The sequence below is a fragment of the Macrobrachium rosenbergii genome, chromosome 55, assembly GCF_040412425.1.
Source record: "Macrobrachium rosenbergii isolate ZJJX-2024 chromosome 55, ASM4041242v1, whole genome shotgun sequence".
Lineage (NCBI taxonomy): Eukaryota > Metazoa > Arthropoda > Malacostraca > Decapoda > Palaemonidae > Macrobrachium > Macrobrachium rosenbergii.
This window is the reverse complement of record NC_089795.1, coordinates 12,918,516-12,935,642: the sequence shown is the minus strand read 5'-3', so window position 1 is coordinate 12,935,642 and position 17,127 is coordinate 12,918,516. Positions and strand designations below refer to the sequence as shown.

The 17,127-nt window shown below is 23.3% G+C and overlaps 1 pseudogene; it reads right to left on the bottom strand.

The window, feature by feature from the left end:
• Positions 1 to 1,352: 1,352 nt before the first annotated feature.
• The window catches only part of LOC136835455 (DNA polymerase delta catalytic subunit-like), a 32,005-nt pseudogene continuing 16,230 nt past the window's right edge, over positions 1,353 to 17,127 (bottom strand).

Below are 17,127 nucleotides of genomic sequence, written 5' to 3'. Positions count from 1 at the left end.
TAAAATAACTTTTTAAGTGATTTATCAAATAATGAACTCCCATTTTTTTTATTAAAGTAAAATATATATATATATATATATATATATATATAATAGAAAAGGACTTAATATAACCTCAATGGTTTATTATTTTTTTTAAATAATATAGGTGAAAAATATGATTGATAATATAAGCGCAAAAAGTTTTCAAATGTTAAAAATTTATAATTTTCATCTGGTAATATTACTTTTAATACATCAATAAAAGACACGTTATACAATTCTTTATTATTTTTATAAAAAACTTTTATTAACCCGGGCAATGAAAGTACTAGATTCTTTTTATCATAATTTACTTTGTATTGCTTATATTTTTCTAACCCTGTTTTATAAATTTTCAAACTACTTGTAGGTTCACTAATGAAATGAAATATAGTAGAAGAATTTACACAACTGTTCATTTTTTAAGTCGTATATATATATATATATATTTTATTAAACAAACATATATATATATATATAATATTTTTATTATATAAAAACATATATATATAAATTATATATATATATAGAATAAATGAAAAATATATATATTTCTTCATGACTAAATAAATATATATGAATTAAAAAATGACATATCATTATTCTTCTAATAATGACATGTCTGTTATAACCAATCAACAGGGTATTGAATTTTTAAAGTTAAAGTCTCATTTAAAGTTTTTTGATTTTAATATTCAACGAGAAAGGGATATCTTGAATTTAAGAGATATAAAAATTATAATTTTTCAGTCATTCATCCTATAAAAAGTACGACGATGATCAGCAGAGGATATCTAATACACCGTGTATTCTCGAATTGTTTGATGGGAAAATTGTTGTGTATATTCCATATTCAGAATTAATTCATATAAAATAATAAAAATAATTTTTTGTCTTTGTCATCTATTGATGATTTTTATTCATATAAAAACATATTAAAAATAAAAAATTATGATTCTTGACACGACAAAAAATTTACTAAAAACGGTTATTTAATATATATAATTATTTTATTTAATATATATAATTATTATTTTATATATATTGACAAAAGTTTATTAACATTATATATATCTACAAAATATAAAAAATATTTAATGTAATAATAATAATAAATAAAAATAGCTACATTTTTTATTAATAATAATAAAAAATTTTCAGCTATCAATTTGATACTGAATAACAAAAAATGAAAAAAATAAAATAAAAATATTTTATTAATATAAAAAGTAATAATTATTTATTATTATTTTTTTACTAGAAAAGGTTATTTAGTGTAATGAAAAAATAAAATAAAAATATTTTATTAATATAAAAGTAATAATTATTTATTATTATTTTTTTTATTATTTTTCATTTTACATTTATATATACATGTGTACGCATTTTGAATTCATATTGCAGAGAAAACAAATATGGTGGTATCATCTTGGGAAGTTGCTGGATCAAAATGTTTAGACTTTGGACGAACATCATCACCAACGATCGCTGTAAATACTTGTCCAAAAGTATGGTTACCTCCCACCCTAGCAAATAGAATAGAATTATCCAAACTTTTAAATGAATGTAATGATTTGTCCCAACTTTTAGAGGAATGTAAAGCTTTGAGAAAAGAGAATAATAAACTTTTAAAAACTGATTTGTTGGAGGGAAAAGAAGAGTTAATAGTACAAAGAAAAATCAAAGGAAAAAATTGTTGAAAAGATTATCTTGTATAATAAATAAAAAATATTAAATGTTTAAAATGAATTTTTTTCACCATTGTTAGAGAAAAATAAAAATATATATATATAATAACATACATATATATAATAAAAAAATCCTTTATGCAATGAATAATAATACTATTTTTTATTATTTTTTCTACATTGAATACATAATAAATTTTTGTTATTTTGATTAATAAATTTTTGACAATTTGTACATTGTAGTCGTACTTTTAAAACATTTAATTCTTTTCCCGTTTTTATAATAATCATATGATCACCTCGTAATAAAATTTGTTCAGTGTCCTTTCCAAGGATAGGATCAAATATCCGTAATAGAGGATTTTTAATTTGATTTAATAAATAATATTCATAATCTATTTGAAGACCATTTTTCAAAACAAAATCGGGGTTTTCAGCCTTTTGATATAAAGGTATTTTTTTTTTAGATGTTGTTGTTGTTGATATAATAACGTAAGGAACTCGATCTCCAAGTGTGGGCGCTGTTCCAGAATCTCGAATGGCCATTTTATTGGCCAATTCAGCGTGGGCTTGTTTTGCTTTATATTCGTTTTGAGTTTTTGTCAATTCTTTAGTTATTATCAGTTGACTTAACTCAATTCGGTCATTAAGTAAATCTGAAATGGTGGTTTGTTTGACGAGTGTAACGGCCTTTTTAAATATCTCGTTCAATGAGAATTATTTTTAAAATTTCTGCTATTAAGTTGGCGGTGAGATGACAATTATCTCTACGAATTGTTTCTATTCCTTTACAATCAATTTTATCAAAAGTATCTGGTCGAGTATAATACAGACCAGCGTAACGTTTTTATTGATAAGTAAATATGGACAATAAACCTTTTCAAAGTCTAATTTAATAGGATTAATAAAATGCTTCAGAACGTTATCCGCCGCTTCCTGACCCAACATTATGGCTTCTTGAACGGTTTTTACGCCAAAATTTATCATTACTGAATCCGTATCTCCATAAATAACTTTAGCATTTGGATATTGTTCTTCAATCATGTTTTTGGTAAACATAATCATTTCTCGTCCAAATGCCGTAACGCTTTGCGAAATTTCTACGCAAGGTAATTTACCAACTTGGGCACCCGTAAATCCATAAACGGAATTTGCAGATATTTTTAAAGCTAATTGACGACCGTCTAATACCTTTCTTTTTAACGGATCCGTTTCCCTTTTCAAATCATTTTTAGCTTTTTTCCGAGCTAAGAGTAAATTTTCCAATATCTGAGGAAGTAAGCCTTTACGTATATGAGGTTTGACGAAATAATTACCTGATGGTGTTTTAGTATAATTATCACTGATAAGGCTGTATGCTTATTATTATTAAGCAACGTTGAATAGCATAGATTATGAGCCATAATAATTGTAGGATATAAAGCGCAGAAATCTAGCGTGGTAATAGGATCGTTATAAAATCCTTTTATTGGATCTATCACAGTAGCTCCTTGATAATCGTTCCCCTTTTCTCGGTCCTCGCATGAAAGGAATTATAAAATCATCATCATTACCACCACCACCATATTTTGAACATTTTCTAAGAAGTTGAGAAATGATTTTAATTTGTTGACCCCGCGTAAGAATAAAAGAAAGAGGAACTCCCGTTACGCGAGCCATTTCGATAGAATTGATAAATAACATTAATTTATCTATTAATTTCAAAGGTAAAAACGCATCTTTTAAACAATACACGGCCAATTTTCGTCTCGTTTGAGCGTTCTTGTGATGTAAAACTGATATTTGTGTGTGATGAATATCATCCTTTTGTTCTTTTAAAAATGTTGAGAAACTGCATTTAAACTGTAAGAACGTAATTTATAATCTCTTTTAATAACATTTAATACATCCAATATACATCTACCTTCTATATTTATGACTTTGTTAATAGCTTTACCTATTTGCTTACTTTCAAAAGTCTTTGTAGTAACGGTTGATTTTAAACCCACTATTCGACTAAGATAAAATTGATTAGAATTTAAATGATTAGCTCTTTCCACCAAATATGTCAAATCAAAATTGTTTATATTGTATCCTGTAATAACATCGGGATCCACTACATTTTGAACAAAACGAGACCAAGTTTCCAACATTTCTTTCTCGGATTGAAAAGTATATATTTTAGCATTATCAATGGGTGAACATTCACCCAAGACAAAAATAACATGTGAATATTGATCATCATCATTATCATTTTTTTGTCCGTGTTTTATAATAACGTTACCTATTTGAATAATAGGATCAATATCTGGCGTGGAAAAATTCCTTTTCTACCAGCGCATTCAATGTCGAATGAAAGAGTAGTTAGAGGTCCGATACTACTAGCCCAATGCGTTTGAGTGGGATCGTGACCCAAGACATTACTTTGTAAAACGTCAATTTCAATTTGACATTTTGTTTCTTTTAATTTTTCATTTCTAACGATCCATTTTCTTCGTGGTAATTCTATCCAAGAACAACCAAATATGTTTGTATCAATCATAAATCTTAGTATAAAGTCAACATTGGCTTCATAAAATTGAACCTTTTCATAATCTTTAAAATAAAAAACACTTTTCTCTTCTATTAAAATGCGCTGTACATCACGAATTATCTTGGGTAATGATACATTTCAAAATAATTATTCTTTTCATTATTGAAATTATAAATTATATAAATTCTGTTTAGATACTATTTCACAGACGTGATAAATTTGGCAATTAATCCATTTAAATAGTAATTTATCGAAACTTTATCATTTAATGTCGTTTTAAATTGTTTACGTGATGAAGATCAAATTCTTTCGAACGTTAATACAGGGTAAATATGATAAAAACCGTGGAACGCGACAACATACTGAATTTCCAGATTATTTACTCCAAACATACGTATGACGCAGAACTATAACGCTCTTTCATTGTTAAAATGGCGAAAACTAGCATAATCATCGACTTCTAAATTAAAAATATAAAGGAATCTTCTAGTAGTTTTTAAAATAGAAACAGGATATTCCTTTATAAGCAACATTCATTTTGCTCTTTTTATTATTTTTAAAATAATGTTTTCAATTTTTCTTTCAATGTGTTTTTATGTAAAAGAGTAATATTACTTTTATATAAATATATATATATATATATATATATATATATATATATATATATATTTTTTTTTTTAAATAAAAAATTATTTAATAATAAAATACCCGAATTATGTGTCACCAAGTTTTAAAAATGACGAAGAAAGATGGACTGGATGAGAGTTTGTGTTAATATAATATATTATATATCAAATTTTAAATATTTTTTTTTAATATAGTTTTGTATTCCTTTTGATCTAAGCTTTTGAAAAGGGAAAGGAAATCTTTTACAAAGAGCCAAGCTTTATAAATATTAAAGAAATTTGTGTGAATTCACATTGTAAAAACACAGACTGATTTAATTCAATATTTTTTATTTATATTCACTAAAAATACTCGGTAATAGCCGAGACTAAAAGGAAGATTTTTATTATTATTTATTTTATTTACTTATTTATTTATTATTATTATTATTATTATTATTATTATTATTACTATTATTATTATTAATTATATATATATATATAATAATATATACTTAAAAACTAATAATAATAATAATAATAATAATAATAATAATAATAATAATAATAATAATAATAATTTTATTTTTACAGCCCATGCTCGCGTTGGCGATTTTCGTTTCGAATAATGAATGAATGAAATCAATGCCATAATTAAAAAGCTAAATAATTTCCTATAAACCGCAAGAAAAAAACATACGTTAATGTTGGAAAAAAAGATGAAAATTTGCCGTTTGTATCATCAGAAAAGATTTCCCAAACAATACAAAGAAAAACCGTAAAACTTTTTTAAAAATAAAATAATTCCATTTGATGGATTTGTTTTAGGTGGAATGGATTTATTTTAGGTGGAAGCTATAAAAATTTCCGTCACCAATTAAAAAAATGAAGATGAATGTTTTTTATGGAAATCCTTACTCACGTTGATGATTTTGCTCGTATCCCAGTAAGGAATAATGAAGAAATGAAATTAATACCATCATTAAAAACTAAATAAATTTCCTATAAACCGCATGAGAGAAACATATACATGTTGGAAAAAATGAAAATTTGCCATTTGTATCAGAAAAGATTTCCCAAACAATACAACGAAAAACTGTAGATATTTTTTAAATATAAATTTATATTCATCTTAAAATTTTTTCATTTTTCATTATTAAAAAATCTTTTAAAAATCTAGGGTGGTACTACACACCTTTATCCACTTTTAATTAAATAAATATATACTCTAGGAGTGGTACCAACATATTTTATTTTAAAAACTATATAAATTTGTATTCATCTTAAATTTTTTTCATTTTTCATTATTAAAAAATTATTAAGAAAATCTAGGGGTGGTACACACCTTTATCCACTTTTTTTAATATACCCTAGGAGTGGTACCAACACATAAAACTACATAAATTGATTCATCTTAAAAATTTTTTATTTTTCATTATAAAAAATTATAAAAAAACTAAGAGTGGTACACATCTTATTTTAAAAACACATTATTATTAAATTTTCATATATATATATATATATATATATATATATATATGTATATATATATATATTTATATATATATATATATATATATATATACATATATATATATATATACATATATATATATATATATATATATTTTTTTTTTTTTTTTTTTTAAGTAAAATAATAATAAATCATATTTTTTAATTTTTTATATCTTCTATAAAATAATAAACTTTTTTATTATTATTCTTATTATATAATACTTGTTTTGTATTTTATTAAAATAAAATAATTAATTTTTATTTATTATATATATAAAATATAAAATAGAAAGATACAAACGTAATAATAATAATAATGACTGATTAATCTACAAAAATTTGTTTTTGATTTAAAATATTCAATCAAAAATGTATATGACAGGTATTTTATTTTGGAAAACAATAATAATTTATTAATTTTAAAACATTTAAAAAATGTATATGCAACTTTAACATTAGCCATTTTGGTTGCTACAGTAGGAGGATATATATATTCATTTGACATTACATGCTAGTTTATCGACTGTCCTCGCTAATTTAAGTATTGCGTTTTCTCTTTTAGTTATTATTCCACGTAATGCACAAAATCAACTAACGCGTTTGTCTTTGTTTGGTCTTTGTGCTTTTATAACCGGAATTAATTTAGGTCCTCTTTTCGCGACGACTACAGAAAATTCAGCTTTGATCTTACAGGCTTTTCTCGGTACGAGTGTCGTCTTTACTTGCTTTTCATTATCTGCATTATTCGCTCCTAAAAGAAGCACTACTTATTTTTAGGAGGAATTTTGTTTTCAGCAATGGCGATCTTAATTACACTACCTTATGAACTTTTTTCAATTCCAATTAATTTATAATGTAGGAATTTATGTTGGATTGGTTATAATGTGTGGTTTTATAGTTTATATTACGCATGACATTATAGAAAGAGTAAAGTGTGATAAAGATTACATTATGCATAGTATGAATTTATTTTTTTATTTTATTGGCATGTTTAGACGACTTTTAATCATTCTCGAAAATAAACAACACCAACGCCAAAAACGAAATAAAAGTTTTCAAATTTATAAAACTCAAATATCAATAAAATATAAAATAAATTTTTATCAAATATCAAAACGTGAAAGAACGACATTAAAAATGGTAAAAATTTTTATTTAAATGCAAATTTTTAGTTTATGTATCTAACTAAAAATATTTACAAATGTTTTTATTATTATTTTATTATATATATATATATATATATATACATATATATATACATATATATTATTATATATATATATATATATATATATATATATTTATATATATATATATATATATATATATATACATATATATATATATATATATATATACATATATATACATATAAATTTATTTTCTATATATTTTTTGTATTAATATATATATATAATAATAATAATAAAAAAATTTATTATGTAATTATTTTATTATTATTATTATTATTATTATTATTAGTTATTTATTATTATTATTATTATTATTATTATTATTATTATTATTATTATTATTATTTTATATATATATATATATAAATAAAAGTAATAATAATAATATTTTAATATATTTATTCTATTTGTAAAATAAAATTTTCAAATTTAAAAGTTTGGTAATGGATGATAATATAAAATAAATATATTTTACTTTTTATTTATCATATGTTATTATTGCTACTAATGATGATTAACATCTTTTATAAACTTTCTAACATTCTTTTAGTCATTAATATTTCGGGACATTTTGCTATTTATCTCGTTTGTATTGTATTATTTTTATCATTAATGTAGTAAGAAAAATCACTCTCAAAATAGCCTTTATAAAAAAAAACAAAATTTTTTTCATCTTCTGATAAGAAATATTTTGTACCTTTGGTCTAGGTTTAGGTCTGTTATTATTATTATTATTATTATTATTATTATTATTATTATTATTATTATTTTTATTATTATTATTATTATTATTATTATTATTATTGCTGTGATGATAATAAAAAGGTTGGGATCTGTATTTCATTCATTTGTTTATGTTTTTCTACGTCGGTTTCCTGTACGTTTTTATCATCATAATCATCATTATTATTATTATATTATCATAAACAAAAAACATTTTATACGCTTATTTTTTTCCTTTATTTCAGTTTTTTTTAATAATTAATTTAATACAATACTAATTTCCATTATTAAAATTAAAACAGATAGGTTCTTCTCGTACTTCGTCTTTTAATAATTCTTCTTCATTCATGCCTTTATTGTAAAAATTTAATTTGGCGTTAATTATTATTCTATAACCACCACCAACTTTAAATTCATTTCTTAATAATACATCATTAGTTATAAATTCATTTTTTAATATAATCGGTACACTAGCGCTTATTAACACATCGGTAGTTACGCTTTGATTTTCATATCCCACCCTGTAAATTCATTACATAAGACATTATGATGAGGAATACGATTTCATTAACACTGAAGAGTTAACTGTTGTTGTTGTTAATCCTTCAGAAAAACAATTCATGGTTATATATATATATATATATATATATATATATATAGATAAAATATTTTATAAAAAATATTTATTTTACTTATGCATCTTTTGTATATTTTTTTTTTTTTTTGCATCTAAAAACAAGAAAAATTTATAAATTAATTTTTTTTCAATAAAAATTGAAATATGACATTTTTCTTCATCAAAATAATATGAATAGAAATAGAGGTTTTTTAGATTTTTACATCAAAAAATTTAAAAAAAATGTATAAATTTACTTTTTTTTTAAATAAAAGTTTTAAAATGACAATTTTTAGTATAAATTTTATTGTAAAAGTTGTAAATTTCATCAAAATACAAAAAAAAATGTCAAAAAAATATTTTTTATAAAAAATTTTCAATCTTGGTTTTTTTTAGATTTTTACATCTAAAAACTAGAACAAATTTATAAATTTACATTTTTTTTTAAATAAAGTGGTAAAATGACAATTTTTCCCATAAAATATGAATAAAAATGTCAAATAACCATTTTTTATTAAAAAAAAGTAAAAAAAACTGTCTTTTATGCATTTTTTAGGTAAAAACAAGAAAAAATGTATAAACTTACAACTTTTATGGATAAAAACTTATAAAGTTTATCAAAATATAAATAAAAATGTCAATAAATTATTTTTTATGAAAAAATTGTAAACTTTTACTCTAAAAACAAGAAAAAATTTATAAATTTACATTTTTTTTATATAAAAATGGTAAAAAATTACAATTTTTTCTATTAAAATATGAATAAAAATTTTAAATAACAATTTTTTTATGAAAAAAAGAAACTAAAATAACTACCCTTTGTGTAATTTTTTTTAGAGAAAAACAAGGAAAAAGGTATAAATTTACAATTTTTATACATAAAAACAAGTAAATTTCATCAAAATACTAATAAAAATGTCAAAAAATTATTTTTTTATGAAAAAATTTTCAACCTTTGCATTTTTTTACATTTAAAAACAAGAAAAAATTTACAAATTGACATTTTTTTAAATAAAAGTTGTAAAATGACAATTTTTTTTATCAAAATATGAATAAAAATGTTAAAAAATGCAGTAAAACATGTTTTTTATGAAAAAAAAGTAAAACAAAACAATAAAAATTGTAAATTTTTGCATTTTTTTTAAGTTAAAACAAGAAAAAATGTATTATTTTAAAATTTTTTTAGATAAAAAGTTGTAAAATGACAATTTTTTCATCAAAATATAAATAAAAATGTCAAAAAACTAATTTTTTGGTAAAAAAACTGTTATTTATTGTTTTTTTTGTTAGTTTTTATTTTTAAAAATTACTAAAATTTTGCGTTTTTATTAAAAACTGAAAAATTTTCACAAAATATAAAAAAGTGTAAAATATTACATTTTATCACGTAAAATTGGTACAAGAAACTAAATTTTTTTTTTTTTTTTTTGGTTGAAAAACTCGAAAAAAACCCATATTATAGCAATATTAAGTACCCGAGTTCGGTTTTTATATGGGTTATAATATGGAAAATGCCATAATATTATAATATTTTACATAATATTTAAAAAAAAACTCATAATATTTTTTGGAAATTCATAATATTTTTGGAAAATTCATAATATTTTCGTTAAAATCCATTTTCTTAACCGTAATATTTTGAATATTTTTAAAAAGTTAATAAAATCTACATAAAATTACATGTAAAATTACATAAAATTACACCTAAAATTTACCAAAAAGTGTACCAAAATTGACCAATATTTCTTTACATCAAAAAAAACTTTTGAAAAAAAAATTTTCTGCTTAGAAAAATTTTGTTTCATTTTTTTTTATATTTCTATTACTTTAATTATTTTTTTAAATATGAATCGTTTAAAATTTCTTGTAAATTAAAAATATAGTATTTAATTTTTCAATTTTTTTACAGAATATTAATTTTTCATTCTTTCGTTTGTATAAACAAAAATCTAAAGAATAAATAAAGTTTGGTATATATTTTTTTTCTTTGGCGTTTCAGCATTATTATATATTTAAAATATAAATTATTTAAAATTTCTGTAAATTATCAGTAAATATTGATTTTTCATTCTTTCATTTGTATAAATTAAATTCCAAAGAATAAATAAAAGTTTGATATATATTTTTTTTGCATTTCAACGTTATTAGTAAAATATTCTCACATTTCTTTAAATGTGCATTTGAAATTGTTTTGTCATAGATTAACAAGTATTGTAGAATTAATTTAAATGCTCTTAATTTATAATATTATTTTTCAGTTAATTTAATTATATGTGGTGATAAAATAATATTGTTATTGTTTTTATTATTACTTTTTATACGATATACGGGTATAGATCTATTCAACATCATTATCAATTTTTTATTATTTAAAATATTTTTTGTTATATTTTCATTATATTTTTTGTAATATACAATTAGTTGTTTATAATAAAGACTAAACATAAACATTCGAATTTTCAATTTACTTATATAAAAATTGTATTTCATTGTATATTGCCATATTTTTTCATTTTTATTGTTCATGCTTTTATTTCTTTTTTATTATAAATAATAATATTCCTCTACGGTGCAATAATTTATATATATGGTTATATATATATATATATATATAGCACGTGGTTTGCAGTCTCATATTCATTCATATATTCTCGTTGTGACAAAGAAGATGAACAATAACAACAGCGACAGTGGTGATGATGATAGTGTGGGGTCAATAATCTTTGATAAAATATCAGCGGAGAAAAGTTTAAAGAAAAATGTCTTACAACTGTATTCAAAACAACACTAGTGCATAGTTTGGACAAATATTTAAAAATGAAATGTCGAACTTGATGAAAATAAAAATACGCAAACGCGGAAAAGGTTTGAACGCCAACGAATATGGAAAGTATAATGAAACAACTTCGTGGGAAGAACGTGAAATTAACACATTGAAAAAGAATTATTAAATTTTAAACAGGCCTGAATTAAAATTTTGCAGAATAGTAATTTATATGATACCCGAAGGACAAATGTTCTAACGTGTACAATGCTGATACAAAACGCCATTTATTTACTTTATCTAGTTATTAATACTAAATATTTTGACACGGTAGTCATACCGGACAATTTAGAGAGTGATCATGCACCATTATACTTTTATAAATTGTCAATCAATGATGTTCCGTATAAACATTCTGGTGATATAAGATCGGGTAATATGTTATTAGAACATTTAACCTTTACTAATAATAATAATACTAAAGAAACAAAAAAGTGTTACGCTGATGCGTTGTTTTTCAAGGATTCCGCAAGCAATCTTTTATCAATTTGTGTGATTGTGAACCGAATGTTTGTATTGCGGATAAAAACAACGACAGTAGTTTTAATGTATGGATTTATTTATTTCATTAATTAAAGATTTCAGGGTAATTCTAGTATTGCATTTATGGCTAAATTTGAATATACCTGAAAGCAATACAGTAAAATGGTCATTTTTAAAACAACCTTCTTTTCGAAAAAAGATTTCATAAAAGTAGGATGATGATTTACCAAAAAGATTTTGACAATTTAAACAGATCAATAAAGAAAAATATTCTCCTTCTACTCTTCACTATAATAAAATAATCAAGGAGAATATATACAAACTTTTAAAGACTAAAATTACATCATTATCATAATAATAATAATAATGTTGCATTAATCATCTGGCAACCTCTTTGTAGAGAAAAGGAAAGTTTAATAACAAAAGTCTCATGGGAAAAGATATCAAATTTAACCACCTGTAAATAACATATACATTTCAATTGCAGTAATATAAAATATGTATATTATGATGATGATGATGAAGAAGAAAATGATGATGAAGATAATGATGATGATGATAAACATTCTCATGCCATCACTTCCAATAGAGGAGGGATCAGTCATTTCTGAACAACACGTTATGATGAAACTTTCTAAAACCCATGAAAAACTCTAAAATATCTATGGAATATTCCAACGATATAAAATATTCCAAAAAAGCCATAATGATAGTTTCTAATGATTATAACATTCCCAATGCCCCTAATATATATAGTAAAATAAATGCTTGTTTTATTGTTGTAGTAAATAATGATCATGATGTGAATCTTAATGATGCAAACATTTCTTTGGCTTTAATACATCAAGGACCCCTATCTACCATTTTTTTGTATATGCCTTCTACAAAAAAATATTTTTATATCCGTGGATGATGCGGTGATGATAATTTGAAATATGGCGACGGGTTAAACTCAAGACATTATTAATAAATATGGTTGGTTATCATCATCATTAACTGTCCCGCATTTCCTAAAGCACGATAAACAATCCATTTATGATATAAATGGGCAGTTACCCAACCAAGTGAAAATAGTGAAAACTTAATTTTATTTTAACGGCTGTAGAAAAATATGCGAACGAAATATATATAAAAGAAGAAGACGGTGAGGAAACGTTAATATAGGTTTTAAATGTGATTTTTGCTCAACTAGATGTAGTAATAACCGGGGCAGTTTTTAATGAAATGACAAAAATGTTGGCCAATAAATTAGAAACCAACACTATGCGAAAGTCTTTAAATTTTTATTAGAAAAAGAAATATATGTAAATGATGAAAATTATATAAATAATAATGTGATTGATAACAGTGCTTTTAATATGCAGTGGTTGCAAAAGTGAATTGAAAAAATGTTTACCCGAGGAAATTACGAATGATTTTATTACCTTTAATAAATATTTTTTAAATGTTAAAAAAGAACTTAACAAATTGTTGTTGACTAATCATCATAAATACAATGAGATCATTTTAGACATTTTACAACGATGTGTATCTACTAAATCATCGTACGGAATGCGTAAGAGAGATGTTAGTAAAATTATTAAAGTTCAAAGTAATGTATTGAATGTAAAATGGTTAAGTTCTAAAGAATTGGATACGGTTTTAACGAACGGATGCAAGGAAGAAGGAGCGTTAATATATAAAATTAATTTTGATCAATTCCCAAATAGCGCAAAGGATGAATATATATCAATTTTATCTAGAGATGATAGATTTTTTGAAACTGAAGACTTGGCGGTGTCACATATTTGGCATCTTCTTTATAATGAAGGAAAGGGGATAGTGGTTATACACTGCTAAATATAATAATTCACCATGATTATTATCTCTATTTTAGACAATATGATAGAAATAATGAGTAACGTTGAACTGCATTAAATATAATTGACCGCGGTGATCAATGGAGATATAGATTACGATAATAATGCTGAGAAATACCGCTTCTCATTTGATGAAAGAACGAGGTATTATTACTAAATATCACAGTTCACTCAACGTTGGAAGGATGGTTTTACTTACTCTTTGTGTAACGTTATACAACGTTTAACTGGTAATATTAACCATTTGAAATAGAATGAAAATGACGGAATAGTTAAAAAAAGTACGAGGATTGATGGGATTAATTTTTTCCATAATGGCGAGTGGGGTAGATAAGCCCCTAACTCCCCTTTATCAAACTTTTCTGTATAAAGATTTTAATAAAATTCCCAAATTTAATTTATGAAGATGTATACTTTGTCAAAACAAAATTTTAAATTTTTGGCCTGCAAAATTCATAGACGAATTAACTTTAAAAACTAACGTTATGAAATTTGTAAATTCTAAAATTAATAACATTACTACAGCTACATTACCTCAAGTATCATCGGATGATGATAATATTAGAAAAAAAATTCAACTTTTCAAAGTTGGAGAAAAGAAAAAATATCATTTTGAAGTAGTACGTCCTATAGTTACGCTCACTATAAGCTGTGGTATTAATGATAAAGAACTCATTCAATTTATCACAAAAACTGATGAAGAATTGACGACATATAGTAAACCAAATATTGAGAATTTTAATGTTGACAATAATAAACTTAGAAAGGAGGAGGTAAAAATATCATTCCTTTGTTATTTCCGTTTACAAGAACGATACAAATTTTTCTTCTTTTAAACTGAAAAATTATGAAATATTTGTTATTGAAAATAAAAATGATAGTTATATAAAAGACCGTCAAGAATATTTGTCAAAGGAAAAGAGTAAAAGATGTAAAAATTAAACATACTTTTCGTTTATTAATAATGATAATATATCGTTTATACAACGCATGTTAAAATTTTTTTATAATAGAAATAATAATAATGATGTTTATAATAATAATAATTCACCGAGACTAATAGAAGGTATTAAAAGACTTAAAATTTTTAGCATCATCATCATCATCACCAACAACATTTAATAACATGATGATATGCAAAAGCATGTGACATTGGTTCAATCTATTTCTTACGATAATTTTATAAAAAGGTGCAATATTAAAAATATTTATTGAACCAATATTGAGAGAATTAAATGATAAAATCATTTTAAAAAATCTCGTTAATAATGATGATGATGATGATGATGAAGTACTGATAAAATTGAAACAAAGCAGGGCCAATTTGTTTAAAGTGTTTTTCAATTTCCATAATCCTTTTTATAAGTATGGACATTTACCAAGCCCGATTGAAGCTCTTTCATTGTGCCAAACAATAGATGATTTTATTTGTATATATATTGGTTATAAAAATTTTTTAAAACTTGGCCGTGGCCGCCAAATTAGTAGTGATGGTGTAAAGAAATATTCCAAAGTATTGTTTATGTATATGTACTATTCTAATAGTGGACATTTTGATAACTTGAATGTTGATGAAAATACTGATGATGATAAGAAAGAAGAGTTTGAAAACATGATAATTAAAAGACACGAGAAAATAATAAAAATCATTACAAATAATACAACGGTACAACAAAATGTACTCTTGGTTTAGTGAAAATAATGATGATGATGATGATGATCCCAATGAAACGTTAATAGAAAGAATTGTGAAAGTTTCTTTTTAAAAATTTGAAAAATAAAATAAATATATATTTTATCATTTGTTGTAATTTTTAAAAAAATAAAATAACATTTATTTATGAGGGAATTTATTTATCCTTTGATTTTATTTTATAATGAAATCAATTGAAAATAATTTATCTGTTTATTTATTTATTTATTATTTTTATTATTATTATTATTATTATTATTATTATTATTATTATTATTATTATTACATATTATATTTTTATAATAATAATAATAATAATAATAATAATAATAATAATAATAATAATAATAATAATAATATATAATATATAATTAATAAATACACCATTTATTTTATATGAGGTAAATTATCATTAAAAAATCTGATATAATTGTTTATTGTTTCACTTTACATGAAGATAATTTTACATTTATAGTAAAACAACTATTCTACAAGAAAATACACAAAATCAAATTTGTATTACAGGTTTGGCTGTAAAGTCAATAATTAAAAAAATGTTTATTATTAAATTAATAAAAAATCATTTTAAACCAAGACGCTGGATAACTGACGCCAGTTTTTTCTTGTCCTGAAAAAGCTGATGGAAAAGAGAAGACCGTTCCCGAAGAAGCTGTGGTATTGTAGGTGTTTCTTTGTTAACATTTAATAATGATCCTGGAGAAGCAGCATCGACTTGTGATGATGGTTGTTGGGGTTGAATTTGCGGTTCTGAATTAATAAACCTTATTACCACGGCTGCTGGTGGTGTGTCAATTATTAATTGTGGCTGACGTCCAATCACCACATGACGCAACTTCTTTCTTTGGTGTTCTACATTTTCTTCTTCTTTTTCTTCTTCTTCATTGCCTCGTTTTTTAGTTTTGAATCAAAGCTTCTGAGCTCTGCCTATTCTTTTTCTTGACATCATCATTCCCGCTTATTGCTCTCTCTCTTTTGCAGCGCGCGGTGATGTCGCGAGCCAAGACTGGAGGAAGCATTGTGGAATTAGGAACAGATGCTGCTACTATGGAGGTGATATCTGCCTAGATCTAGACATGAAGAAGGCATGGTCACAGATATGACTAATTCAGGAATACTAACAAATGATCTCACCAGATCAATGGTCATGAGGGACGATCAGTATTCAGAGTCAGAACTGGATCTTTAAACTGCTCTTATCTCCAACGAGGCTTTGAAACAACTGTAAACTTTGTTGTAACAAGACGAGAATAAATAACCAGCACTGGCCCACACCGCCACCACGTGATGCAACACAGAAAACGTTCGACTACACCATGAACAAACACACTATTTTTTTCATTTTAATATCTTTTCAAAAAATAGATCTACAACTAG